The 27,515-nt window shown below is 42.2% G+C and overlaps 1 protein-coding gene across 1 annotated transcript in view; it reads right to left on the bottom strand.

Moving 5' to 3' along the window:
• The window catches only part of OSR1 (odd-skipped related transcription factor 1), a 363,752-nt gene that overhangs the window by 190,476 nt on the left and 145,761 nt on the right, over positions 1 to 27,515 (bottom strand). Inside the window, 1 exon segment of the mRNA XM_077844037.1 lies at positions 2,002 to 2,099. The gene's annotated coding sequence lies outside the window, so the exon portion shown is untranslated.

Genomic DNA, 27,515 nt, shown 5'->3' with positions numbered 1-27,515 from the left:
TGTTAATGAAATGCACACAAGATGATGAACAACTTCCTTTTCCTGCTGGAGCCCCAGCTGCAACCAGTGCCTGGATCCTTCGTGCTGTAAATCAGCCCTTTGTACTCCAGGAGGATTCAATGAGCTGCAGGTGTGGGCTTGTGGAAGGCCGCCTGGGATTAGGTAGCAGCATTTGATATGAGATCCCAAACAGCACTGGCAATCTACACGCCACATGCGGCCACAGGCTTTGGAGAAAGCAAAGGAAAAACGCTGATGAAATGTGGCACGGGACCATGGAATGCAATGTCAAACTTTCACATCTGCAGGAAAAGAAAGAGAGTTCCTAATTTTACAGTGATGATGTCATTGAGAATTCATGACAGTGGAAATGATGGGCCAAGGTTTGCAAACTTAACCACTTAGGAGGTTGCTCACCGAAGGTTGAGCTTTTCAAGGGACAGTGCAGGCTTAAATATAACGCTGATTTGCCTTCCTGGCCTGAGGCATCACTAGTGTGTGTGGGTGGATGCACGCACATGTGGGTGCACACACATTTGCACTTAGGCACTGGAGAGAGAAGGGACAGGAAAAGAAGTTTTATTTGAGAGGTCATGCTTTGCACCGGCATATAAAGCTGATGCTTTGTACGCCAAATGTGTCCTTAGAAATATACTGTCTCTGTGTGATTCAGCGCAAAACATTGCTAGCTGTCCTTAACAACAATATATCTTTTAAAGATGGATTTCAGACACCCTAAAAATTCACCAGCCAAGAAAAACTATCATAATTGTTCACTCTCTCCTTAACGTTAACTACTGAAACGCTCTTCTTTTTAAATATTTTCTTCTTACTTGGGGCTGAAGAGACATGCAAACAAGTCTGGTTTTGTGATTAGCATGCTGATAAAATATATATTGAAGAAAACATATCTTTAATTTTTTAAGAGTCTGTTTTTCATTAGCTTATCTTGATAGTTTAAGTTAATCATTATTTTCAACCATATATGATTTAGATATTATGTCATTAATTCATGTATAGTCCATCTGAGTAATGATTGTGGTTTTCTACTTTACAAATTCATCTACTTCACCAAGAAACCAACAGAGTCAAATTCCATGCAACATCTGGTTTCCATTGAATGTAATTGCCATTTGCAGAGTTATAATCATGTGTTATTGTAAGGACCACGGTGTCAATCACTTCCCTAATGGGGAAAATTCAATGCCTAAATACCTGGGAGAACAAGAAGCTGACTTAAACAGGTGCATTCAGACACTGGGTTTTAAGTAGAATTCTAGCCTACCCATTTAAATAAATCATTTTAAGGAGAAACAATATTCTTTCCATCCCCTGTAGCAAGGGAAAGTATAACACCCAGGGCCTCAATCACCCATGCTCAGTTCCAGTACTACATCACGTTTAATCTTTTTTAAAATGTACAAATATGTCCATATCATACCAATTTCTTATGTTGCCTACACTGGTAGGAGCCCCTGAAGGCCAGGCAGCAATTCTGAAGACTTTCTGGGGGAAGAGTACATCTTCTGATTCTTCCTGCCTTACATGAACTCAGTCATCTCTTTTATAATGAAAAGAGGCTAAGCTTGATGTAAAGAAAATATTAAGCTGCTCAAAACTACCAAGGTCATTATATCCTTTCTAGCCCAAGGGGTTTTTGTGGGGATAATCACATAAGAGGTTAAAAAAATCATGAGGCACTGTGTTCTAGCGTGCAATATGTAAGCACTTTATGGCAAAAAAAAAAAAGTGAACCACATTTCCCTGACCTCAATTCCTATTGTGTTTACAAGCCAAGCCTCGTTAGAACTGGTAAACGTTTGGCCATTCATTCAGAAAACATTTCCGAAGGCAAAAATAACATGCCAGGAATTGCCCCGGACATTCAGGATGCAAAGATGAATCAAGACAGAATCCAGAGGGTGAGAGCGTAAGTAATTACAGCATGAAACATGCAGGCCCATGTATTATAACAAGCAGAGAATGGCCATTTTATCCCACCTGGCTGAGGAGGATCAGTGAGTCCAAGAAGGCTTCCTGGAGGAAGTGACAGCTGAGCTGAGTCTTAAAGGGTAAGTAGGAGGCTTTCTGTATGTTGGCTGTAAAAACATAAAGACATGACATTTTAGTCTCTGCTACTAAAATGTTTATGGGACTAAACTTCATGATTCAATAGAAACACTATAAAAAGGTAGTTTACAACCCCTTTCAATTCATTCATTCACATACTTATACCTAGGCTATTTACTATTCTATTCACTGAACTAATATTCCTCATGTATGAGGACTTAGGAAGCATGACAGAGGAGCAATTCTTCAGAAGTAGTTTCTATTATCTTTGGCATTACCATTACCATAATATCATCTTATATTTGAGAAACACTGCAACCCACAAAAGACTTCCGAATACATCTTATTTTCCCATTATAATAAAAAGTGTAAATAACAGATGAACTCCATTGCAATTCACAGATCTTAGGAGGTCATGGTGAAGAAAGGCCTAGAACTCAAGTCTTTAACCTCCATCCTAAGACTGATTAGCTTAAAACGTGGAGCCTCCCCTCCACGAGGAGGTAGAAAGGGAAACTGTAGCACCTCACCCTTGGTGATATTCACCATAGCTGAATGGATGAATACATTTTTAGCTCTTAATTAGACATGCAAATGGAGAAGACTTGTATGAAGAAACTTCAAACTAGAGTAGTCAACAAGCACCATTTATCCTGGGCTCTATGGTGCATTTCCGGATCATGTCGGCAACACAGTTATTCTCATACTTTTCTTTCTTTTCAAGCAATGGGTAGAGGGGTTCCATATCCCCCTGTGGCATTTCCAGGCTCACAGCTGGTGAGATAACCCAGAAATTCTTGAAAGGATGACCAGATGAGGTAGGCTACAATGGATGAGTAGTGATTTAAAAAAAAAACAAAAAAAAAAAAAACAGGATAATTAATAAGCAATGTTGAGGCACCTGGGTCACTTGGTTGAATGGCCAACTCTTGGTTTCAGCTCAGATCATGATCTCAAGGTCATGGGATCAAGCCCTGCATCAAGCTCTGCACTCTGCAGAGTCTGCTTGAGGATTTGGTCTTTCCCTCTGCCCCTCCCCTCACCCCACATTCTCCCTCCATTTTCTCTCTCTGTCAAATAAATAAATCTTAAAAAAAAAAAAAAAGGTCAATAAAATAAAATAACTTCTGAAACAGGAAGGTAAGGAGAGCCAGTGTAAGTAAGTAGCACTGGATCAGGACCAGGTTCTAGCCCGTGGGTTGTTTACCCCTTTACCCCTATGAGCCCCTAGGGTGACCAGCTACTCGGTAGGAAGTGCAGCCCCTATCCCCCACCCACCCCAAATGTTTGTTGCAAGAATCGAGACAAATATCTAATACAAAGATGTGCAAATTATAAATAGTGAGCAAATGCAGGGAAGGTATCATGATCCCTGACAAATTGAGAGGTGCTTCCCTTTCCACCCGAGGCTACCAGAGATTGGTTTATAGTAATAACATCTGTCCAGCTGAGGCCCCCTGAAGATCATAAGACCCACAGAGGCAGGAATCGGGTTTCTAGGTTCTCTGAAATGCAGAGGAAGGCTGTTCTCAGAAAACTGCTCTGTTACTTTTTTGGTTTTAGTTTTTAGTTGAGTTGTTTTGTTTGTTTGCTTAGGAGACAGATGATGAGTGAATTCCAAGGGACTTGGAGGCTCCTTGCAAATAGTCCACAGCTCCAGAATGCCCAGGTGCTGGCTATAACTCGCACAGTTGCTCGCTGGGACAGAGCACATGACATTCCTCTGACATTGTATACTGAGGCCTCTCAGAAGGCAGCTAGCAGGAGGCTTTTCAGCCTCGGGATTAGCAACCGGCCACGTCTTTTTGGAATCAGGTTTAAGGAACCAGTCAGTAATTGCTGGGAGAATTCATGCTCACATACACATGCACATGACAACAGGGGACAAAAGGTAACGAAGCAGATGATGGAAGGTCCCTTGAAGGTACTTTGTTCCTGGAAATCTCTCACTCACAGAGTATTAAAGGCAAAGTGACAGATAGTGTGATACTGGTGTCACCTGCAGGAAAGAATCTCCTCCAGGATTAGCTGTCAGAACAGCTGGGATCAGCTCCAGATCATGCCAATTATCTGTTGGGGACTTATATCTCTTGACCTTTTTTGGTCTCAGTTTGCAGATCAATACCATGGGGGCAATGTTTGTTGCTGTTACACTTTATGGGATAGTTATAAAAGTTAAATATGAAAATGATTCCTAAACTCCAAAGTGTTATGTTCCTATGGCCAGTAGGTCAACAAATGTGGATATACCATGTACCCTATAACCAAATTATTAGTAATTATAGGTGGCTCTATATATTATATTGTAAGAGCTGACATTTATTGCACACTTGCCATGTGCTTTCACCATTCTAAGCCTGTCATGGGTTTTTATTCATTTAATCCTCACAACCAACCAATGTAGGCACCAGTAATGTCTTGTATTTTTCAGGTTCAGATTGCTTAAGTAAAAAGCAGCACAGCTCACAAACAGTACAGCCAGATTTGGCCCCAGGAAACCTGCCTCCAAGCCTGTGTCCCTAACCACACTATATGGCTTCTCATACATGCAGGAATATACACACACACACGTATATTAAACTCTTTGTCTTGAAACAACTTCAGACTAACGGAAATGCTGCAAGAATAGTACAAAAAATTTCCAGAATATTTTTCACCTAGATTCCCCAAATGTTAACACTTTAGCATATTTGCTTTACCATTCTCCCTCCCCACAAAAATACATACACATATTTACATTTTTCTAAACCCTTTGAGAGTTGAGTTACAGACACGAGGCCCCTTAAGTGTCTAAATATCTCTGTACATTTCCTATAAACAAGGACATTCCCTTATACAACCGCAATATAATTATTACAATCAGAAATTAACACCAATACAGTATCATTACCTAATCCACAGATCACACTCACATTTGGCTAATTATCTCAGTAGCATCCTTTATAGCAAGAGTTTGTGGGTTGTTCCTTTTTTTTAATTTTTTTTTCCGAGATCCCATCCAGGATCACATGTTGCCTGACCTTAACATTTTTGAAGGCAACCGAGTTTGGTCTTTTCTGGGTTTTCCCCTGATGAATTCAGGTTATGCATTTTTGGCCAGCGTACCACAGAAGTGATGATGTGCCCTTCTCGGTGCATCAGGCCAGGAAGCATATGATATCTATTTGTCCCATTACTGGCGATATAAAAACACATAGATTTTTAAACCATACTCCTTGTTTCCCATGTAACATGTCTCCCCAGCTGCCCAGGGAGCTCCCTAAGGCCAGGGCAGGGCCTGATTCGGGTGTAGATCCTTTACCACACCCTGCACAGGCTGTGTACTCAGTCTGTGCTCAGCAAACTCTTGCTCTGTGTTCTCATTTCTGACCCAGTGTTTCTTTCAAAATCACTCCCTATAATGACAGAGTCAAGGACTAGCCTGTTTCCACCTTCATTCATCCTACAGGTGGAATGCCTGCTCAATTTGGGGAATACCATTTCCATGTCAGGCTGCTGGGGGTACAGGGATAAACAAAACACAGCCCTGTGGTCCTCAGGAGATGGCACTGCCATGCTATCCACCCAGCAGAGAGGCAATGACATAGTCCTCCTTCCTCCACCAGCGAGATCTCTCATCCCTCTCATCCACCTCCACACTCAACAGCATAGTTCCCAGCAATCAGGGTCCAGATATCATGTCATGAATCATGCACTGTCAAGTGTCAGAAGCTTCTAGTAAGTTAATGCATTTTCTTCCTGATTGCATGTTGGGTTATAATCAACGGTTTTCCAGAAATAAGACCTTAACCAAAGGAGGGATTCTTGTGGTGAGAAGGCCAGGAGGGAGGAAGGTTTCTGGGCAGCAGTGCCACCCAGGACACCCCATGCCTCATACCACAGGGGGTGTCCCCTGCCCCATTGTTCTGTGAGCATGACCCCTATAAAGAACTCAGCCCCCATTCACCCCATGGGATACAGTGGTCCCAGCACAGATATCATCCTTGTACTCTCCAAGAAATGGTTGAATAAGGCAGAAAGGAAAGAAATGAAACTGACACAGTCTTTATAGCACCCCAAATGTCTCTGATCTGTCCCTCTGGCCCAATTAGAAATGCAGAATCAAATCATCTATTCATTTATTGAAAAGCTGGCCCTGTGAGGTGCCACCCTCAAGGTGATCTGGGGAGAATGCTAGAAAAACATGCCCTTGCCCTCTAGGAGCCAGCCAGCACATGTAATAGGCGTCCAGCAAACCTGTCAACATGTCACCACCTGCTGATATGTCGTAATAGCCTTTGACAACTGCACGTGTTACCGTCCACTCAGAGCCAGTGATTAAAGAGAAAAAGCAACACAAACTGCTGCTTTCAAAGAAAGTGGTCTTACTCTCTGGGGACAGGGTACATGCTGAGCCCACGGTGGCAGTGCAGACAGACAGGAGGCTGGCGGAGCAGGGTTAAGAACACAGGCTCTGGAGGTCAGGGTCTGGGCCGCAGTGCCAGCTCTAACACTTGCAAGCTGGGGACCTCAGACAAATTATTTAACAGAGCTAGCTAAACCGCCTTACCTGTAAAACTGGAATCTTAACAAAACCTTTCTCATAGTGTTCTGAGAACTACACGAGATAATTCTCTCAGTTGGCTGGCTGTGCTACCAGGGAGATAATAAACCCTCCCGGACTGAGGCAGTATTCCAATGCTTTAGGCTTTCTGGAGCTGGAGGCTCAATATGGTGTGTCTCTACCCCCATCTCTAAACCGGCCCTGAATTTCTATACAACACAGCAGCAAGGAGCAATCATCTGTGAAACTCTATTGATGTGTTTTTAAAGAAGCCTATCAAAACCTGAATATCTAGAATATTCTAGATATCTGCAGACATTTGAAATTTCTATAGCAAATGTGGGGGAGGGGGCAATGCTCCCTGATGTCAAAGGTCACCAAGCCTTTGCAGGTTTACATTTTTATGCTGTTGTTTCTCTAAATCTCTTCATATTTATTTATCTTTTGTTTTGCCAAAATTTCTTGACTTTTCAGTTATTTAACTTTTTAAACTGCTTTTGTCTCTTCTCTCTTTGTATTTTTAAGTGTTCCAACATTACGTTTCTTATCATTCTAAATGTAAAGTCTGTCTTCCTTCTATTCACTTGATTCTTTCAGCCTTTAGTTTCTAAAATTTCTGGTTTTTATCATTTGTCTTGTGGTTTTGTCTCCATTAAACATTTTAATGTTGGCGTTGGCTGAGAACGTCAGGCAGAAATCTTCCCTCTTTTGGGGGTGGGTGTGGGGGTGTGGGGGTCATAGTCATGGGGCAACATATTCCGGAGTGATTCAGTACTGTCACCCCGTCTGCTCCTACACAGCTGTTCTTCTGGAGCCTCTCAAATGGACTCCCAGCAATTTTTTAAAAAGATTTTTAAATTATTTATTCATGAGAGACACAGAGAGAGAGGCAGAGACATAGGCAGAGGGAGAGACAGGCTCCCTGCAGGGAGCTTGATGCAGGACTCGATCTCAGGACCCTGGGATCACGACCTGAGCCAAAGGCAGATGCTCAACCACTGAGCCACCTGGGCACTCCAACTCCCAGCAATTTTTAAGTCACTCCTAAAAAGTCATAATCTAAGTAATGTGTGAAATCTTCAAGTTTCAATTCCTTCTTCAGGACAATAGTGCATCTACTCTTGCATTCATCGCACGCAGCTCATTCCTCTCACATTAGAGGAAGGTCATGGCCTAGCCTGGGGTCATCCCTAGCCAACCCTGGAAAATCCAGCAAGCCAGGTGAGTGGTGAGCTACCCACCATGCAGGAGAGGTGAGACGCAAGTCCTGGCCACCAGACCCAAGCACCCCAATCACAGGGCCCTCGCTGCTCTGGAAAGTTCTGGCACAGCCTGAAACCCCAGAGAATACACTTGCCTGGAGGAAGGTCTTTCTGACTCACTGACTAGAGTTTACAACTTTGCCTCCATCTCAAAATAGAAACGCCAATTCCAGTATGGAGCGCAACCAGGCAGGAAGGGATATGCCTTGTCTACATCACCATTTGCAGCATCCAAATGATTGCTCTTGGTAGCCAATGCAATTGTAAGAATTCTTTTAATTTGAATTAAAGTATTCAGACTAAATACTTTAAGCCTTAAAGTAGGCTTTCAATACCCTCCCGTATTCCCTATTGCACATAATCCTCATATGGGAGGAATGAACTCAAACGATCGATTAATAGACCCAAGGACTCATGGTGAGTGGCCGATTCAGAACTGGAAGCCAAGTGTCCTGCCCTCTTTGCAGCGTTCTTCCCCTGTGTCAGAATACCTCCTACTGTTGCCCAGCAAGAGCCTCACCCCAACAGAGGAATGCCTCTGCCTGCACAGCATCATCTCAAGGGCCACAGCCACCTGGTGGCTGGGTCCTGACATCATTTTCTGCCTTAGGAGAGATCAGGAAGCATTCTCAAGGGCAATTGACTAAGGGGATAAAGGGACTGAACCCTAGGGTGATAGGGAGCTATCTTGAGGAGAAGCCAGCCTGGGGATATGAAGCCAAATAGTGCCCTTCTGCCCACCAAAGTCTCCCCACCAAGTTCTACCCATCAGAACGTGACTCCTGTTGCTCAGCCGACCACATCACGAGCCACAGCTTTTAAATTTCAGTGGACTTAATTTTCCAAACTTGGACTTTAAACAATGTATCTATGTCCGGTATGTGGGCCTGAACTTCGCCTGGGGGCTCCAGGTCACTGAACATGTAGAACATTGATTGAAACATTTTGTGGAACAAACAAATTAACTTCCTGAATGGAAAATACAACCTTGCCTATTACCGAAGAGTAAAAATCCCAAACGTAAGATTTATCTCTAATAGTCTATCGGGGAAAAAAAATCTGAACTCAATACCCCTTTGCCTATTGAATAACACTAATCCTGGGCAATCCCTCTTCGGTAACCCTGCTTGTCTGCAGTCTGACTCAAGCTTGTTAAAACTAACCCATTTTTCTTCTACGAAAGATGTAATCAGTAGTAAGGAAACGAACTTCGAGGATCCTGCTAATCAATCTACGTTCCATAAATGAAAACACTCCCCAATTGGTAATTAGTTTCCAATGGTGAAGTAATTAAATATTTCACTCCGAATTCCCTCCGCTCTGCATCTGGGGCTTTGTGAACGTTGCATTTTCCAAGACCCTGTGTGCAATCTTGTTTTATTTATGGCTCAGCCTTTAGAAGCTTTCTGAAACTCTATCGAAACCACACAAAGGCAAGGGGAAACCTGACAAGTGTTGAACTTGATTATTACACTCAGGCCAGGTAAAGCAGAGACACCTGATCTGCCCTTGGCCCAGCGTTATCAAGAAACCATGATTACATAGTTCAGGACAGTTTTAGGAGTTCAAGATAGAAAAGTGGAAGCCAAATGTTTTCTTATTTAACCTTGATGAGGAGCTTTGGGGAATGAGAGATGAGCTTGAGTTTTCCAAACAGATGTCTGTCTCGTTTCAATCCCACCCTCCTGGCTCCTCGCCTGGTCTTCTGTTACTGAGATGCAGCATCAGATCCCATGCAGGAGTGAAAAATGCCAAGGCCATATCAACCAAAAAGTGCACTTTTAGTTACTTGACCAAGGTGGAGTGAGACGTGTCACTAAAATCCGTTTCTTTTTTTTTTTTTTTTAAGATTATTTAAGAGAGAGAGAAAAATAGAGGAAGAGAGCCAGGGGGAGGGCTAGAGGGAGAGAGGGTCTCAAACAGATTCCCCACTGAGCACAGAGCCTGATGCAGGGCTCAATCTCACAACCCCAAGATTATGACCTGAGCCGAAGCAGAGTCACATGTCTAACCAACTGTGCCACCCAGGCATCCCGAAAACCCATTTCTTAAAATTTAACATTTAATCCAATAATTGGCTATTGCCAATATGCATATGAGAAGTTGAAACCAGAAGTTTTTGTGAAGAAATGTTGAATCTTTCTCTTCATATGCAGGGTCAGCCGTCAACTGGTTATTATAAGGAGGCATGAGGGGATCTGGAATGGAGAGTATTCCCTGGCAGTGCTACTCTCAATCCTCAAGCCTCGAGGGCCAGCACACTGGTTGTATGAAATCCCTGGTACTGTCTCAAGTTCACACTCCATCCACTTACCTCTGGAAAATTGCCATTAGCAACAGGTAATCATGTGCATTTTCAAGGTCTCCCCATCATGATTTAAACACTTCAAGTTTTATCATTCTCAATAGCAGCCACAATTTCCTACCCCTAAAGAATTCTCAGCTCAGCAAGGTGGAAGGAAGGAAGGACAGCCCCAGTTAAAGACATGCTCTTTCAGAAGGTCAGGGAGAATTTAAGTAATGTGCTTTGTCCCAGGGGAAATTCTCACCAGGTATAGAACAAATGAGAATGGGTGAAATAAGCAGCCCATCTCCATAAAGAAAATGACAGAATTTAAAGCCAGTAGCAAAAACTTAGTGGAAAGAATCCTAGACTAGGTATCAGAAAGCCTTAATTTTAACCCTGGATCTAGCACCCAAGAGCCATATACCTTGACAGCTTCAAGGAGACTGTGTTTTGTTTTGTTTTGTTTTGTTTTGTTTTAAAGAGACTGGTTTTATATTCCCCAGGTCCTTCTCACACTGACATGCTGTATTTTCAGAAAAGTTCAGCTATTCCTGATCATAGGCAGGAATCATGGGCAGCATCCCCCCCCACCGAGCCCCATAACAGCCTATTGTTAAGGTACAGTTTAAAGAGTGTGCACTGAAGCACTTCCTCTTAATAGGAGGATGACCTACTGTGGGTCCCTTGACCTAGCAGATGCGGTTTTTTCGTCCACAAGATGTGAAAGCCTTATGAGATGTCCTTAGGATCAATGAGATGAAGAATGTGCAGACACTGTATAAATAGAAAAGACCAATACAAATACCTGTCTTTTTTTTTTCCATCTCATTAAATGTAAATGTCATGAAACCCATTGTCCGCTAGCTAACTGCCTACCTAGCCAGTAAGCCTGGTATTAATGGCAGAAGACTGGGTGAACCCCAAGGCTTAATTTGGGGTGATCTTGTGTGCCATTGGAAGTATTATTTCTAAATGTGAGAGAAAACAAGCCTGGAGACAGGTCATATATTTCATTTGTAAGAGTAAGCATTTAAACTCTTAAAAATGTACACATTACCTCTAAAATCAAGGATAAAAAAGAAAAAAACCCCATTCTATGATCAATCAGATGGGGAGTTTCAGAATATGGAATTTAACATATGCTTCCTGCAAAGGAATCTGGAGATCATCAGGATTTAAAAATCCTTTGAACAATTCATGATGAAATTTTATGGCATAATCTTCAAATTCTCTGAAAATTTTGTTCAAGGTCTTGAATTACATCAAATTTCCTTGAAATCTTTGTTTTGCTTTGCAAATGTTTACAAAAATAGTGATAGAAACCTTGCTGCTGGCTGTCATCAGAGATAATCAGTTTCCCTAATGGATTTCAGATATATTAATGGAAATGCTCCTGTACCCCCAAAAAATAAAGGAGGAAGGAGCACTGCCCACTAAGCAGTAAGGCATTGTAACCTCCTGTGAAAAATGCACTAATGATAGTACCAGAATTAGTAGCAGCAGAAGCTGAAATAGGTACTGAATGAATACCTATTACCAGATCCTAGGCTAAGCATATATAAATGCTTAGTCCATCCTCATAACTCTAGGAGGCAGACACTGTTATTCATATTTTATAAGCCATCAAGATCCATATAGTTATGTAATTTGCTTAAAGTCACAAGGCTAACAAGTGGCAACACGTGGATTTGAATTCACATCAGTCTGATTCCAAAGCCAAGCCTCTTCATTGCTACATAGATACTCATCTATCTTCATATAAACCCATAAAAGCCTGTGCTCCCAAGTCTGCAGCTTAGGGCAGCCCAGGTGGCTCAGCAGTTTAGTGCCGCCTTCAGCCCAGGGTATGATCCTGGAGACCCGGGATCGAGTCCCACGTTGGGCTCCCTGCATGGAGCCTGCTTCTCCCTCTGCCTGTGCCTCTGCCTCTCTCTGTGTGTCTCTCATGAATAAATAAATTTTAGAAATCTAAAAAAGAAGAAATTACCAAAGTCCGATTCCTGGTAGGACTTCATAATAAATTATTATGTTTTGAGATTTTTAAAATAATATTTCTAAAACCAAGTAATACTGAATATAATTTTATTAAATCAATTTGTTAATAGTATTCATGAATTTATTATATATATTTATACCTTCTAGATATTAGTTTTTCAAGATTTTTTGTACATATGAGTGTGAGTACTATATATATTTTGAAATCATTTTGGAGTTTCAGTCATTTAAGTAAATACAATTAATATCTAAATATATTTATTTTGCTACCATATCCTTAATTTTAAGTGTTGTGCAACTTAAATGCAGATAATTTTCTGAAGCTCAAAATCTTACGGTAACTTTAATTACTTGATCTACAGATTTATTCAATTTTTACAGGCATTTGTTTTTTTACCATAAAGGACCACTCTCTGATTTAAGCTAGAAAATTAGAAGATTCATACATGATAAGCAGAGTAGTCTAAATACGTCACCAATTTGGCAATGTAATGAGGACTATCTCAAATTGGATTTGTCTGTCCACAAAATTCTTTAATCTAAATGTCTTCTTTGCTTAGAAAATGTATTAAATGGAGCAATGATGTCAACAAAAAGCTATGGCAGGCATCACTCCAAAGTACCTCTCTTACAAAGGAAAAGATTTGAACAGGCTCGTGCATCCATAAGTTTAGAATAATAAAGATCGAAATTCTTTCATGTGAGTGGTCATAGATTCATCAGCTAAGCTTAAGACTTTATGAGGTCAGTTAATAGGTGCAGGCACGATGCCTCACAGAATTGCAGAACTGGCCATTTTACACTAGTCTGAAAGATTATCAGCAGTCTAGGGCAAAAAGCGCAAAGAAATAGGGAAGTTTCTGCTTTTGAACGGCACTGTTAGGAAGTAGTCAACATGTCCAGTGACTCACATACTAATCTAAGAAATCATTAAACTTAAAAATGCTTTCATGCTAGCTTATGAATCTATAAATATTAGTAACTATGTTCAATTAATAACACTTGTTAGTATGACTGAGAAAGAAATAGTTGGAAAAACACTATTTGTTCGCAAAAAAGTTCCAAAATAAACTATTGGAGGCACAATATTTATAAAGTGCTAAAAGCCCACACGTGGTATGATATTGAAGGAATGCAGTCTGTTTGTGACCAGGGGTGTTGGCTGCAGTGAGAGGAAACTGGGACAACAAAACCTCTGCCTTTCTCATCATCATGGGGTGCAGCTAATGCTTTGTTCACAGAGAATTCTCTTATCTAAATGTGTGAATTTCACACGAAACCATGTTATCAGGATGGCAATCCTAATTAAACCCATGTACCACAGTTACAATGAAGAACCTGGATCAGAATACAATTCTGTGTTGTTTTACAAAAAATTATCCTGGATACCTAAAGGAAGAGTTTTAAAGAAGTTGTAAGCCCATAAAGGAAGACCTGAAAATTTTGAGAGGGCAGAAGGGAGTGAAAGAGAGGAGTAAGTTCCACTTTGCTGATTTGCATAAGGGAAACTATTAGCTTCAGGAAATGGCTTAATTAATTGACACTTGAATCCACTTAATCTAAAATTGCTAAGTCTTCACCATAAAAAAAATAAAATAAAATAAAATAAAATAAAATAAAATAAAATTGCTAAGTCCCCACAAAAATGCACCAAAGTGCACCCAGAAGGTTTATGCAAAAGGTCAAGGCAAAAATTCAACTTTGGAAAAGCAAAGTTAAAAACGCTTTACTGAACAAAATAAATGAAATAAATAAAATAAAATAATGCTTCACTGATAATATATAAATATTTTAGTTTGAATACAAAAGACAGAATCACTGAGTTGAGTAGAGCAACAACTGAAAATTATCATTTTGAAATTTCTGTGAAAAATTCAATGGGATTTGAAATTCAATTACATTATCATAAGAAATTTCAACATTGCATGTTCTGCTGAAAAAAGAGAAACAGATTAGATGCAAAGAATGTATCACACCCTTGACATGTTAATTTAATCTTTAAAGAGGCTGAATCACCTGTATTCTAGTTAAAGGAAAGAAAGTGTTTCTATCTACTGGAGGACAATAAAAAAATATATAAGCTCTTCTGCCATTTTGTTATAATGCTGAGCAAGCATTATTTCTTTGAGAATGTGTGTGAACATCATTTATCTTAAATGGTGACTATCAAGGTTTTCAAGCAATCAGCATTAAAAAATATTGATGAGGATTTGTGTGCAGCCATTTCAAGCATAAAAAATATTTTTTTAAAAGTTATACTGGGTGATGAGCATTAAGGAGGGCATGTGATGTGATGAGCCCTGGTGTTATACACAACTGATGAATTATTGCACACTAAACCTGAAACTGATGATGTACTCTATGTTGGCTAACTGAATTAAAAAAAATAAAGAAAATAAAAAGTTATGTTCAAAGAGGATAAAAATGATAAATATATTTATGTTTTCCCCAGGGATTCATATATTAAAATTCTTGCCATACTTAATGTAATATAAAGATAATGTGGTGAATGTTTTCTCCAAACCCCACTAGATGCCTCCGATTCCTGTTTGAGTTATTGCATACACATATTTTCATTTCCTGAATGTTCCACATTGTGATGGTCAATTTTACATGACAACTCAATTGTGCCATGGGGTACTCATTTAAATAGTTATTTCTGGAAGTCTGTGAGGGTGTTTCTGGATGAGATTAGCATTTGCATCAGTGGATGCAGTCAAGTCGACTGCTTTTTCCAATGTAGGTAGGTACTATCCAATCCCTTGGACACTTGAACAGACAAAAACAGGACAGCTGATATCTGTGTTAAACACTAATAAAGTTACAAACTTGAAGGAACACCTGAACACTCATGATATTTAGAAAGATAGAAGGTGAGTGTTCACATCCTGGCTTCACCCCCCATATTAGCTATGTGATCTTGAGCAAGTTCCTCTGCTGTGTGTGGCTATCTTTCCTCATTTGTAAAACATGGATAAAAATTACCCCTACCCTGTATTGTTGTTAGGAGAGTTAAACAATGTTTGTTACACCAAGTACTTGGAAATGCTTAAAAAATATTCTTCCCTCTTTCTCCTGGGCTAATAGTTTAACTTTCAATTATTGGATCATGAATTAACAAAAGGCGACGATCCCAACCACCTATTGTGGGAGTTGATCTCCTAATAACTATACCCCAAGTCCACAAAGCTCATCTTCCACATCACAGGCAACCCTGAAAGGACTTAGAACTTCATTCAGAAAAGCTGTAAGGCTAGAGGCACTGAGGAACACAACGGTCTCATGGCTGTTTATGATTGCATATCACCGTAGGACTTGAAATCCTAGGGAAAGGGTGATCTAGGATTCAGTGGTCCACCCCAAAACACCCCACAGGATTGACATAGCAGAGAAGAAAGCAGTGTCATGCAGGATCAGGCCTGGAGAGAATAACGCCCTTTATTCTCCAACACAATGAATCTCTAATATGATGGACAGATTAATATTATTAACTTTGGCAAATCCACAGCCCTCCGACCCCTTGAGGCTAGAGAAGGGACTTGTTGATTTGGAGAGTCTCCAAAAATAATTTCACGTGAGAAATCTCTCTCTTGGATGGTCCCCACAGAGGAAGCATGCTAAATTAGAAACCGTAATCTGGAGGGATCACGTAACGGCACTGATGCTCTCTTGTTGGTTGAAAGGTCAGCATGCCACGTCCGAAATGTGGACTCACTTGGGGGGCCAGAGCGAGCAGTAATGAAGTTTTGTCACAGGGAGACCATGTCTGAAGTAGGAAGATCGAAGGCAGTCCCCACCAACCTGGATGAGAAGCAAGGGCTTCAGTGACCAAGAAGTTCACTCACACAGCTTGCGAGGTGAGCTGTTGTGTAAAGACCTTCTGTGTGTCTTAAAAAGGAGAAGCTTCCAGGAAAACAAGCAGGAGTTCTGAGTTCTGTGGGATAAAATTGCCGAGTTTCCTCTAAACCACACATGGAGACCAGAGGACGGACCCTAATCTGCTCCCTGAGAAAACGCAGGGCTTCGGCACCGCCAACCAAAGCTACAATAAGCTGTCCATCCTGCTCGGAAGCAGCTGCTCATCCTTAACAAACTCCGAAGGGCCAGAGAGGTCAGGAAATCTTAGAAGTGAGAGATGGAAAGCATCCAAGAGATCACCTTATTTATCCTCCTGACAGTTGGATTGTTCTGTCCAATGCTCCTTGCCGCGTTTGATCTACCTCCTGGCTAAGAGTCTCCCCTTGAAGAGCCACATTCCCCCTGGAGACTCATGCTGTCAGGAAGCATTTCATGATTTCTGGTCTATTTTCTTCTCCTCTGACTTTCAACACTACAGGTCTAGTCTGGTGAGACCAGATGTTTGGTCGGAGGTTTGGGACTGAACCAAGGAAAAGAATATTGGGACCGGCCATGGAGCTGTTGCACATTTCAACAGCTCCCAACAACAGTGCATGCTTGGAGAGAGGCAAAATCTCAGGCGGGAAGGATCAGTGGGAAGCCTCTGAGGGGCAGGGCTCGTGTTACCTGGTGGAGAAGGTGGCTGCCAAGAGCTCGGAGACATTTTAGAGGTCTCTGGAAGACCCCTCTGCCTGTCACCAACCCCATTCTCTCTCAAAATCCCTCTCTTCCTGCTATAATCCTACCTCCAGCAACTAATAGTCTTTATCTCACAGTGAAAACTAAAGCTTAAAAAAGGAGACATGGGGGCTGATACTGTCACCCAGTAAAAAACAACCAATATCAGCTCCCTTCCAAAATCAGTTCTTGAGAGCACTGCACGTTGTAAACTCTGGGATGAAGAGATTATGTCTGTCTTGTTTATCACGATATAGCACACAGCAGAGCACCAAGTAGTAGATCTCCAATAAATATGTGTCCAATTGGATGGAAGTGAAGCTGGAGGCATCCCACACATACAGGAGAAAGAGGCATTTCACAACTTTATTTGTAGAAAGCAAGCAGCCAAAATGTGTAGCTGAGATCTTTGAAGAAACCCTTTATAAATTTCATATTTTAATTGTCCCAAGTGGTCCAGTAGAAAGGTGCCTTTATCATTTTGAGAAAGATACCAACATGCAACTGTCTACCAGGCACTTGGCTTTTGCAGAGACCAAAATGAGTCCAGCATCTCTAATGCAGGACAGGATCAGCCCAGGAGACAAACTACTCTGCCACTTATTTGGAAAAGTTACTTCTCTGTGCCTTGGTTTCTTCATCTGTAAAATGGCATCATTATATTTCCCTTATGGAGACACCATGAGATTAAGGGTTTAGGCCCATGCTGGTGCTAAACAAATGTCAACTCTGTGACTTCCCTCTTTCTTCTCTTCACATCTGTATCTCTTCTTGTGTTCTCTATTCTGGGAAATAGTGTCACCAACATCCTAGGCACCAAGCCAGAAAACCCAGGGTCATCCCACCCACTCTTGCTTGCTCTATCTCTAACCTCCAATCAGTCTCCAAAGTTCTCAAGTCTACCTTATTCAAATCTTTTGCCATCCTTCTCACTGGCTCTTAGTTCAGATCCCAGACTTCTCTTGCCAGATCATTTGGTAGTATCCTCCTGGTCTGGACACAGCCCCCCTCCAATCTATCCCCTACCATGCTCCCAGAGCAATATCTCTAGGATAAAGACCTGATGTCATCCTTCAGTTACATTCGCCAGTAATTTCCAGTTACCAAAATTCCTACTTGCCCTTCAAGACTCAGTGAATCTCTTCTCGCTACCCCCAAGCTGAGTACACACTTCTCTTCTTGCTAACACTCAGCACACAGATGGCTTCTAGCACTGAGGACACTCTTCTCTGCCTGCCCCATGAGGCTGCCAGTTCCTAAAGAGCAGCACCACGTCTTTCACTTGGATTCTTTAAAACTGAGAACAGGACCTGGCACATCACGTCTCACACAGAGGTTTATTAGATAGACAGAAGGATGGATGGATGATGGATGGATGGCAAAGCAGAAGCAGACGCCTCTAACTTTCTCAGCAGACCAGTAGGGAGGGAGTCAAAGCCAAGATTCCCTAGCAGCCAGACGAAATAAGACCACATGGAAAAAAAATAGCTTTTTTAGAATCATCTCACTTAAGGGGCAGGTGAATATTGAGGAAAGACGTTCGAAGCTGGTTTCAAATAGATGTTGGCAAATAGAAGTGACATCAGGAAAGAGACTCAGACTCTCATTATTCATTACCCTGTCGCTTTAATTCATTGTGTTCTAGCATAAGCCAAACTAATTAGGTCTTATTTTGCAAACAAAATTCTCATGGCCTGCTACATGAAATTCTTCTCTAATAGGTAGCATCTGCGGCATTTATTTCATCCACTAATTTTGTAACCTTCTCCAAGGTTACAAATATAGGACTCATGTGACATGATGTGATTCAGACAGAGATGAGCTGTGTGGCCTGGTCCTAGTCCCTGGGTCGTCTTCTCCCTGGATGCGCCTTCCCAGAGAGTCTAGACAGAAGACAGCCAGCCAGCTCGGTTCCTGGTAGGCTGTGTCTAAGGGAAGAGGAGCCCAACCACCCTCCTGTGGAGCATGCTGCAGTCAGAGATGAATTCTGTGGTGAGGTGTGAGCTGGCTTTAGACACAGTAGGAGACCAGAGGGAAGGGAGATACCAAGAGGCTGGTGTAATCAGGGGCCTAGGGCCTGGATAATTTTCCCGGATAAGAGAGGACTCAAACAGTGTCTTGAAAGACAGTAGGACGAGAACAGCAAGATGGTGGAGGTTTGGCTGGGTTTTTTTTTTTTTTTTCCATGTTTGTTTCTGTTTTGTTTTGTTTGAGCAAAGCCCCATAATAAAATCAAAAGGCAACATGGAGAGTGGGAGCCATGACTCTCCTGCCACATACCCAGTTCTGGTCTTTCCAAGATAGAAAGCCTTCACACTCATGCTGTGAGCAAATCAGAAGAGCAACAAGGGACCCTGTTCAGAAAAGCTCCGCCAAAACCAAATGCACCATGTTCTTCACCACCACTATATGTATAACAAGGGATCAAATGACAAAGCTGCCAATATGGAAGGTGCAGTCTCTCTGGGGGCACCTGGCAAGCCCAACTCCGTGCTTATCAAACTACAGGGATACAGAGAGGCAGATGGCCTGGTGTTTGGCCCTGGCAAAGAGGCAAATCTCAGATATAAAGTAAAAATGTTAGAAGGAGTGTTCCCATGGCCCTACTATGCATCTCACTCAGCCTTGGTATGGTCTTCTAGGTTTTCAGCAGAATCTGCAAGAAAGCACAGGGGCTTTGTCTTTGCATGGGTCTTTCTCATGAATATGAGTGGGGAATGCTTTGGGGGTACCTGCCAGCCCCTGCTTCTTCTCCCAGCAGCACTTTCCTTGGTGAGAAAGAAACTTGGAGAAGCCTCTGTTCTCACTGGATTCACTCAGCACACCAGGGATCTTCCCAGGGCCTCCCTGATAGAATGCTGCTTTCTAGAAAGTGATGCCCTTTGCTCTTCTGGTTCCCTGGTTCACATCGCTTTGGTCCATGAGCCTTCTGACTCACCTAGCTGACTGCTTCTGCCTCAAGCACAAAACTCACTCAATGCCCCTGCCCTTCTCTACCCTGTATCCCCCAGGATCCCTGGGAAAAGCATGCCTACACAGCCAGAAGTTCAGGGAGTTCCTCTCTAGGGGCATGTCAATCAATGAGCAAGAGAACCCCCTGATTCTACCTCTGCTGGACAATCCTTGGGGGGCAGCCAGGAATGCAGCCTTTATTACTGGGCTCCAGCTGTCCCCAGTGCTCTCTCGGTAAGGAAACTTTGCCTTGGCTTCTGTCCTTCCCACGTGCTGCCTGGTTCTGACTCCTGTTTCCTGGGATGACCCTCCAAGTGAACTACCCTGCAAGTCCTTGTCTCAGGCTCTGCTTTCAAGGCAGAGTCAACCCCTGCTAAGACCCTGCCTCTGATGCTGTTGAATTGACATCATAGATGCAACTCTTCCTGTGGGCGTGAATTGACTCTCTGTGGGAAGATAAGTTAGTCCCTGAATGCCAGAGCCAAACTAGCCCAAAGTCTGCCCAAGAGAAAGTTCCCGTGATCTTTCCCAGATGGCAAATTTCTAGGCCTTGCCAGTTCTTTTGTTCTTCCCTAATAATAGCTTTTAATTGTAAAAAATTAAAAGAAAAATAATTTCCCTGTGATTTTTTTTTTTTTGCTTTGCTTTGACATAAAAAATATCAAGAGCCGTATTAAACATGTCTCTTTGCAAATATATGCCAAGCTAATGCAGAATATTGGGCAAGCTGCTGTAATAATGATAGTTATATCTGTGATAAAAAGCAAAAAACTTGACATGAGGTTTTATTTCAAAGTAACAGGCATGTCAGGAGGGCTGGAGGCTATATCCAGAAGGATTTTTACTCTGTGTGAACCTGACTTGTTCCATCATGATTTCTGGTCCCTTGGTCTCCCATATGCAATTTAAGAACAAAAGTGCATGAGGGGAGATAGGTGAGGACATCGATGTGATTCTGGAGAAATACAATTCATGTTCACTGTTTTTAGAATTCCATGACTTTGGAGTCAAACTACGGCAATAGACACATTAGCAGCTAAATTGTATATACTCATTTATTCTGTAAGCAAATATGAACTAAGAGCCAACTATGTTCCAGGCGCTCTTCTATGTGATAAGTAGAAGTTGGTGTCAAATGTGAAGTACTTATAAGATGCACATGAATGAGCAGAGTCAGATACCCCAGGAACAGCAGGGCGACTTCCTTATTGACAATATTGAGCTTAAGCTCAGTTTGAACAAGTGTGGTCAGTCTATTTCTTTTAAAAAGCAAAAAAAAAAAAAAAAAAAAGAACAGAAGAGAGATTCTTGTCAAACTCCTCTGGTAAATCCTATGTGGCCTGAGCTGCATTCTAGTCATGAGCAGCTGGGACCATGCTACAAGTTAGCTATCTTAACATTAGGGGGTCAAACCGAAAACATTATACAACCTAGAGTCCACTGCTCTCATCAGTTAAAGATTATTTAATGTACTATAACTTTCAGGATAAAATTATTGCAGATGGCTATTGATGAAAAGCTGAAGATGAATGTTTTAAACACAGGATCACTGGTTTCATTTTGAATAAAACTTAAAAATTAAACATCATGAAGCAGCTGAAATTGTTTTGAAATCCACTTCTGTTCCCATCAACCAACCTCTGGTCTGTCTACTATGACCAGTATGAAAACAAAACATAGAAAACAATTTAGATATTACATTCCCCCTAAGAGTAATATTGCTGCCAATCCAACCTTACTTAGGTTAATCAGTAAACAAGAAGCTAGCTCGTTTTTTGCACTAAAGTAATTATACCTGGTGTCCATTCAGACTGCATATAGAGGAATTTAATATGGAGACTCCTCATTTTACTCAAAATGTACTGTACTAGTACAGGATGGCAAATATTTACTAGTGTGAAAGCAATTCTTTATATTAATCACGTAAATGAATACCTGTAATCAACATGTCCAGTTTTGGTAATTCATTTTTCTAGGCTATATTTGCTTTGATGACATTTATTAAAACATAGTTTTATGTCTGTGAATTTCATAGGAAAAAGTTATGGTTTGTATTTTATGTGCTTCTTATTTGTCCTTCCAGTAATTTATCTTTATTGTATTCTCCAAATGTGGTGGTTTGCATTGGATTGGAGATTTAAAAAACTTGTCCTTAGCCACATAAAGAGAAGCACTGGTACAGATGTCCAGCCAGAGCTGGATGACCCACTGCCATGAAGCTAAACTGGGAAAAACCAATTCAAGAGATGGGGAGATACTAAGTTATACAGCCTCTCAGTGCAGTGTCTTGACATGGTAAGCCCTGAGGGTCAAATACTAACCCTGAACCCGTGAACAATCTGTAAAGTGGACACAACTGCAAATACCAAACCTATGAAGAGTATAAATTGCAAATTGACTTTTTTAAATCCTGGGAGGCAAGAGAGATTGTTGAAGGCTCAAAACCGTGTTGGATGAATGAGACTTGACAGAAAAAGAGTTTTTAGCCTTGAAAAGTAAAAAAACCTCAAGAATAGGTCATTTCTGTCTGCAAAAAAATCTTATCATGGTTATCATGGCAGAGGTTAAGAGAATTTTAGGAAGTATACCAAGATGCTCCAAGTGGCAAAACTACAACTAACAGGGAGAAGGGGCAGAAAGGCAGATACTGATGCAAAAAAGAATTTCTCAACAATCGTGACTGCTCAGAAATGAAGAGAGAGCTGTGTCAGGTGGTAGTGAGTCTCCTGTAAGAGTAGGAACATTTGGAGCTGTTGAGGAGATGCCTGCATATGGGAGAGCTTGCATCCTGCTGGGTTCTTAGTGATTTCTCCAGGAACTATACTAAGCCTTTTGCCATGTAGTATTTTTCTTCTAATCTCACAGTAAATCTGGAAAATAATGTCATTATCTGCACATTATAAATAAGAAATCAGAAGCTCTGCAGAGTTACCTAATATGACCATAGACATACAGAAATGGCAGGCAAGAGGCAGCAATGCTAGAGGTGCTGACTCCATGCTCTAACCAGAATGTAACGTTGTCCTCGAATCTGAAAATCCGTAATTAGATGTACCCAAAAATATGGAAACGTGATGAGAAACTTACAAAGAGAAGAAATACCTCCAAGATCAAAGTGACCACAATTTTTCTTTTCACATACCATGAAGTACTTTTTGAAGTCTGGGGAGCAACCTTTTCTGAAGACTTCTAGAACACAGTGTGGAAATGCCTCTGCTCTTTCCATTTGCTTCTTCCTCTTCCATAACCTTCCCCCTTCTCACCTGAAAGTATCCAGAACCCTCATGCTGCCTAGGATAGAACATATCTCATTGGTATCCTGAAGCCAGCCTGGTGTTAGCTTTCCCCATTGTATTTCCAGAGAGGTGTCCAGAGACAGAAATGTTCAGCCCAAAGGAACATACTAGAATGGTGGAATTTCTGGTGTCACGAGATTCCTTTATACAGGAGATCTTTCCAGCACATACCACAGAGGGCACCACTGAGCACTCTGTGTGGCAAATTTCGTCCTCCTCTTAAATATCAATACAAGCACTCTTCAGCAGTAATTTTCCTGGAAAATACACAGATTCATCTATTCATGTTTTGGAGAAAGATTTCCAAGTCCTCTTTCTTAAACAGAAGTCTGCTAAGTCAGATCACCACTTCTTTGATCCTTGCCGAAACAGCAACAGAGGTCCCAAGATTCTGACTCACCGCCCAATGCCCTGACCCTGAGCAACCCAGCCCAGTCCTTGTCCTGAGCGAGATGGCATTCCTCCGTCTACTCTCTCTCTCCATTGCTTTTGATTCTGCACACCCTGAGTCATCTGTGCAGATTCCACGTGACCAGCTGGGTAGCCAGGATCCAGCTCTGTGTCACTTGCCTTGATGGATGTGTGTCCACTTAAGCATCTGCTCAGGGCACCTGTTCCTCCACCCCTCAGAGGGCCAGCGACTCTCCATCTTCCCTCACTTGTCTTCAGCACTTGGCCCACTGGGATGTTACTAGCAAAGCTTTCCCTTTCTCGTAACAGATCTGTCTGATTGTGTAACTCTATCCGTTTACTTCGGACAGCATTTTCAGCCCTGTCTAATCTCCAAACAGATGAATAATTTTCACTTGTACATTTCAATGAGCTTGGGAAACATTCAGGGTTACAAGGGACAGCTAGAAATATTTCCAGAAAGATGAGTCAAATAATGTTGGAGGTGACTGGGAAAGAGAAGAAAGGACCCTGCCACACCTCTCGTGAGCCAACCGCCCTGACGTGCACTTTGGGGTCACTGTTTTCAGTTTGCAAGTCCTTGGCTGCGTGAAATGAAATGTCCATCTCTTTGTTCTGCCTCCCACTTTCTCCTCTTTCTCTTCCTCCTACTCCTCTCCCTTCCAGTTTCCCACCTCCATACAGGACATTGCCTAATGCCCACTGATAACCCACGACACCTCGCTTTGTCTATTAGGAGATTCTTTTCCTGTAAGTGTTCAGAATCCCTTCCATTTGCCAGCTTTCTAATTAAGGATAGCCTCTTCTCCAAGGATGTCATTGGGAAAATGGCCAGAAGGGACCTTTCACTTTTCTTCTCAGGGCTATAAGGGTGCCTTTAAAGAACAAAAAATTTCCAAAATATCCAACAAAAATATTCCTGAGACACCTCTCCTAGAAATACATCCCAAGTGTGGTCCAAAATAAATTGAGGGTTTGCCTGTACAACAGCTTCAAGATGTCTTAAAGCTGTCAAATATGGCAGAAGGATCACACACTCACCGAAGCATTCAGTTAACCAAACCCACAGACTCCAGGGCTTTCAAAACTACAAGAGTAGAGGAGAGTAGTTTGATTGACTTTGACTCCAAAAGTGAGCAGGCGCAGAAGTGCCTCCCAGACATGAGGAGGTACGCGCAGCGCTAACGAACAGGAGCTAGCCTGGGAGCAGGGCTTTGCATACCAGGTTGGTTTGCATCATCCATGTAATTTGCAGAGCTTTAGCAAAAAGTATTTTGAGTGTAAGGAAACAGTAGAAACTCTGCTGGGAACAAGCTGGACAGAGTTCACCCGTCTGTGGGGAGCAGGGCATGCTGGCTCCAGGACCAGGCCTCCTCTCTGCTTCTGGAGCCTCAGCATGATTCCTACATGAACCTTTTGCTCCTTAGTGTTAGAAGCAGCTCCAGCCTTGAGTGTGAGTCCAGCCACCTAACCAGAAGGCTCAAGCTCTTTCAAAGCCAAGACACCCCGAGCTCTTCCCATTTCCACGTCATCACACACACTCTGCTTGTTCCCCTTCCTCTCTTTCCCCCCACCTCTTCCCCCTACTTTCTCCCCAGCCTCTTCCTCTGCTGCCCAGCCCATAACTGTTCATGTTTCTCAAATCTCTCTCCTGGCCACTGCTCTTCTCAGTCCTGGACAAGCTCGTCCATTCTCATGGCTTCCATCCCCACTCAGAGTTTCCCCGAATCCACAGCCCAGGTGGGAGCTCTAGATCACTCCTCACCACTTCTGCACTGAGTTAGGGTCCATCTCACCTTGCGCATCCTGATTTCCTACCGCTTTAACCCCTTGTGCTGAAACACCCCCCTGCTCCTTCAGTCTCTGACCTGGACATTCCGCTGAGTCAAGAAGGCAGTGTGGTGAGTGGAAAGTGCATGGACCTTGAAGGCAGGCATGGTGGAAGTTCTTTCTCTATCATGTAAGAGCTGTGTGTCTCTGGATCACCTGTCTCCACCCTCAATTTCCTCACCTGGATAATGAGACCAGTGCCACAGGGTTCGCATAAGGATTAAATAAGATAATGCATGTGAAGTATTCTGCACAAGGCTTCACTCATAACTGGCCTTAAATTAGTGGTAATAATAGTAGTAGTAGTAGTAGTAGTAGTAGTAGTAATGATAGCTGCAGCAGCAACCATAATAACATGACAACTGGACACTGCCCTGCCCCTCTGTCAATGTCCCGCTCCCCCAGCCCAGGCTGGACGTGTGCTGTCAGCCATCCCCAAAGCCTCAGCAGCCTCCTGTTCTTGTCCCTCTCAGGCCCCTCTCCACCTCATATGTGCTCTCCTAATTAGAATAAATCTCTTTACTACCCCCAGGGACCCCCCACATGAGATAGGGATTTCCAATAATAATAGAAAACATCAGATGTGCAACAGGCAACAAACCTCTTTGTCCACTGGCTTCTCAACAAGCTTATTTTTGAACCCTCCTCTGCTCTCAGCTGCTTGGGTGGATGAGTACAGCTGCACTGGCTCAAGGGTCCTGGGGGTGGCTAGTGAAGCAAAGGGCCTTCAGTGGGGTTCAAAGAGGAAAACAGGACATAGCATAATTGAAGACAGCAGAGATGCTACCATAGGTTGCACATTTTGTCCTTGACTGTGGAGCCAAGGGCTCTTAAAGAGACCTTGTTGTCTACTTGATATCAACCTCAAAGGGTAAGGATGTCCCTGGTATCCCTTAGAAACACAAAAGGAATGTCTATTATGACCTGACAGAAGCATTATGGGTCTCTCTCTATCTTTTCCGTTTGAAGGTATTTTAACTACTTAATTCTTAACACTCACTAAAGGAATTGTATTTCATAACTTCTTACCAACTTATCTTTATCAGCATCAGGTAATGCCCCCTTCATTACAGAATTCCATGACTTGGTGAACAAAGACATGTTTGGTTTTTAATTTTTTTAAATCCCAACAAAGACATGTTAATGCCATCCATGCCATTCACGCCCTGAGTCACATTCTCTATCATGGTTTCTCTTTTCAGGCAGAGAAGCCATACCCCAAGAAAGCACTATACTCCTAATTTAACTGGAGCTTAGCACTGTGTCAGGCAACTGGAGCCAACTGACTTCCCAATATGGTACCCTATTCTGTACATATTACCTAAAACTGTGCTCTCCAACCTTCCTCTTTTTTCAGTACACATAGAAAATAATACCTTTTGTATGGCTCCCTGGGGTAAACAGGTGATGCTGCTCACAGCTGGCAGTAACTAAGCCACAGCTCCAGGGGGCCCCAGGACCTGTATGACCGCCCCCAAGAATTAAGGAGATCCATATCTCAGGCACACCTGTAATCCATTTGTAGCAGCTCAGCATGCCCTGGCACCCCTGTTGAGAAGCACTACCTAAAAGATTATCTTATTGCCCAAGAGACCAATAGAATGTTCATTCCTTTAAATAAGATCTTCTCTTCAGAAAGTCCCAAGTCTATTTTTCACCTCAGTGTTAGCATCTCTGAAATATGTTTCCCATTCAGTAGTCAGTGCTTTGTCATTCTCAGCAAGGAAGATGGCCTGGTGGCCACGGTAAAGAATCAGAAGCCATGTGGATGCTGAATTTGTGATTCAGCAGCCACAGCTTCTGACTCACTCACACTGAATGACCTGTGGAAAACCACTGGACTTTGACAGGCCCTAATCAGACGAGCCAGAAAATGATATCAGAATAGGTTTCTACTGGAAACCAAACACTGTGTGAAAATTGAGACTTCCTGAGCAGATAAATTAAAAGCAAGCTCTACAGGAGTAGCATGACGAAAGCCATATGTTGAACTTTAGCAGATGCAAGACAGAAAATAACCATAGCCTATAATATCACACAGTGTCACAGCCTTGCACTCCTATAAACTGCTGAACTGTGTCAACAAAGGCACCTGGCAACTGTCCTTTCTATGTCAAAAGCATTAAGTTGTAAAGTCTGTGGACTCAGAAGCCAGACAGACCCGCAATGGAATCCTGACTTGAATCCATGCTAACTACATAATGGTGGGCATGTTGCTCACATGAGTCTCAGCTGTCTCATCTGTAAAATAGGAATAAATGTATCCTCTAGATTATCTCCACAGACATCAAAAT

The sequence above is a fragment of the Canis aureus genome, chromosome 12, assembly GCF_053574225.1.
Source record: "Canis aureus isolate CA01 chromosome 12, VMU_Caureus_v.1.0, whole genome shotgun sequence".
Classification (NCBI taxonomy): domain Eukaryota; kingdom Metazoa; phylum Chordata; class Mammalia; order Carnivora; family Canidae; genus Canis; species Canis aureus.
This window is presented reverse-complemented; position numbering and strand designations above follow the sequence as displayed.